The following is a 3,448-nucleotide window of genomic DNA, read 5'->3' on the forward strand; positions in this document are numbered from 1 at the left end:
GTGTATATCTATTATAACGTGATATTATTCAAGTTTGTCGCGTCAAATACTCGAACAGACTTGTTAGAGTGAGTACGAGCTATGTGGTAGGCATGCGATAGCATGTGACATGAGGAAATGCGTTTGGCTTCAAGGCTAACGCGCTGTAGGACGCTCAGAGGGCGTAAGCGTACAGGCGTAAGTTTCTGAAAATCTATATTATCGACCTTGATTAACTTCGACCGTCACTCCAGCATCCCCTTAAATAAATGTATGTTATCTTATATTAGTATGTTTATTTCTATTACCCTTATACCTGTAGACATTTAAATAAATATAGTAGATAGATGTTAAAATGAACTGATAGCGGTTCGATATCAGTTCGATAGCTGTTGACAGTGAACCAATAGCTGTTTGAAAACTATTTATAGCTGTTAAATATCAGTCCGATAGCTGTTTACATCGTACCGATGGCTGTTTATAGTGGTCTGATAGCAGTTCGTTATCGATTCGATATCGGTTCGATAACAGTTCGACAGTCGTTCGATAGCCGTTCGATAGCGGTTTGATAGAGGTTCTATAGCTGTTTATAGCTGTTAAATATCAGTTTGATAGCTGTTTGATATAAGTTTAATTGCGTTTCAATGCGAAGAACGAATAAAAGAAATGCTGAAAACGTACCAAAATCAATTCATGTCGCTTTGGATATTGCCAATGATAACATTCTGATGGGGAGAATGTAAGTATTATATTATTAGTATATTAGTATATTAGTATATTAGTAGAGAGAAATTATGCTTAAATTGAAGAAACTGTTTTTTTAAATTGTTCTCTTTTTTTCTTTTAGGCGTGGTACTATTGATATAATAAAAAGATTGAACGATGTGATGGATTTGTTTATAACGGCAGTTAAGAAAAAGGAGAGAGATGCTCAAAGTTTGCGGTTAAGAATTGGAAAACGTGAACGACATGATGCTGATGACGATTATTATTATTATATTATTAGCGATAATGATGCTAATGTGTTTGCGGCTGATAATAGAGCACAGAAAAAATCTAGTAATACAGGTACTTATTCTTTGGATAATACTGTTTTAGAAAAAAATAATAAAATAAAATAATATAATAATAAAATAAAGTAATATAATAATATACTTGTTAAACTCGTGTCACTTTTCATTTATATGATTTCCAGTGAGGAAGGATGGCAAAAATTAGCTCTATAATTGTGAAACATAAATGAAGCCATTCTGATGATTATTATGCAATTACTGATGACAATGCTAATGTAGCTGCAGCTGATGATAGAACATAGAGCATAGAGCATAGAGCAATGGGAATTCAACGATATATACTTATTCTTTGAATATTACTTTAGACACTGTGTTAGAAAGGTAATAAATAAATAAATATACCTTAAACTTATGTTACGTTTCACATATTTGATATTCTTCTCTCTGCCGCTCCTTCTTTCAATCAGTCCATATTTTCAACATTTTTCTGTGATTTCATATACAGGGTCATCGAAAAGTATCGGACCACCCTAATATCTTCAGTTAGAATGCATTTTGGAGAAAATGTCCAATAGCAAAGTTGTATGGTTTCAAGCGAGGAGTAAGATAATGACCTTGACTTTGATCTTGACCATGTCCTTTAAGGTCATTTCAAGGTCAATCTTATTTTTTTTAATGGAACCCCCTACATTTTATTGCATATTTTTATAGCTTATCTCGAGATCTTTGCAAAACACTGTAATAAAACATTTTTTCATTAAGTACTTTTTGAGTTATAAAGGTTTGAAGTTAACAATTTTTTGACACAAAATGTAAAATATCTTGTAAAATATTATTTAGTTTTCAGTAATCATAACCTTAATACTTTTATGCGCGGAATAATGAGTTTAAAGAATAATTGGTTTAAAGAAAATACATAATCAAAAAGTGTCGGATCCCCCTAATATTTTCAGTAAGAATGCATTTTGGAATGCATGTCGAATAGCAAAGTTGTACGGCTTCAAGCGGTTATGCTAGTAGGCTACGGCGGAAAACTGCCCGAAGGTGATCGATAAGTTGCTCGAATGCGTGATGTCCGAAGGCGTTAGCGGGAATCTGCCCGAAAGCGTTGGCGGGGCAGATCTTTATTCTCTCACTCTCGCAGGCACCAATGTACGAGCCCTTGAGCAAACAATACGGATCACTGATTTTAACTGGCCGGACCCACACGCCACTCTTGCCTGAACTGGCCGGACCCACACGCCACTCTTGCCTTAACTGGCCGGAATCACACGCCACTTAACAAATTGTTAACTTCAAACCTTTATAACTCAAAAAATACTTAATGAAAAAATGTTTTATTATTGTGTTATGGAAAGCTCTGGAGATAAGCTATAAAAATATGCAATAAAATGTAGGGGGTTCCATTTAAAAAAATAAGGTTAACCTTGAAATGACCTTAAAGGACATGGTCAAGATCAAAGTCAAGATCATCATCTTACTCCTCGCTTGAAACCACACAACTTTGCTATTGGACATTTTTTCCAAAATCCATTCTAACTAAAGATATTAGGGGGGTCCGATACTTTTCGATAACCCTGTATAAATTAAAGATACGAAATTCATGTGTAAATAAAAGATTAAAAATATATATAAATTTCATAATCGATTTAAATATATACAAATGCCTACAAATACATTTTCTTCTGTGCCGCTCCTTCCTTTAATCAATCCATATTTTCAATATTTTTCTATGATTTCATATATGTAAATTAAAGATACGAAATTCATATATAAATAAAAGATTTAAAAAATTATAAATTATACAATCAATTTCAATGTATACCACTTAACAATCCATAATGTAGGTACTTATTCTTTGGATATTGTAGTAAACACTATGTTAGAAAAGAAGAAAAAAGTTAATAAATAAAAATAAATGAATATATCTCAGTGTTCAAATTATATCTCGTTTAACCATTCCTTCCTTCCAATACTTATCTCTACGGTATCATGTTACGCGCGAGTGCGCCATCGCGCTCGACGGTATCATCACGTGTGAGAGCATCAATCACCGCGCTCTTATTAAAATAGAACATACCATAAAACTGGTATTAAAATATGGTAAATATTTCAAATTATTACTATAAATCATACACGTAATACATAAATATCTTTGCGTGTGAGAAGCTGCGTTCGAGAAGAAGATGCATAAGAGCGAGAGACCACGCCCCGTAATTCTCTCCTCTCCCCGTGCGAATTTTCCACGACGTTATTCGACGAATTTTCCTCGCACACCTTATAATTCTCCTCCTCTAGACGTCACCCCCCCTCATTATGTGACGTCATCCCTCTCCCCCTGTGGCACCATCCCCTCATCCTGTGACGTCATCCGCTCCCTTCCTCCCTCCCTCGTGATGTCATCCCCCTCACCCTATGACGTCACCCCGCCCTCCCCTGTGACGTCACCATTTATA

Source organism: Trachymyrmex cornetzi, unplaced genomic scaffold (assembly GCF_001594075.2).
Source record: "Trachymyrmex cornetzi isolate Tcor2-1 unplaced genomic scaffold, Tcor1.1 scaffold291, whole genome shotgun sequence".
NCBI lineage: Eukaryota > Metazoa > Arthropoda > Insecta > Hymenoptera > Formicidae > Trachymyrmex > Trachymyrmex cornetzi.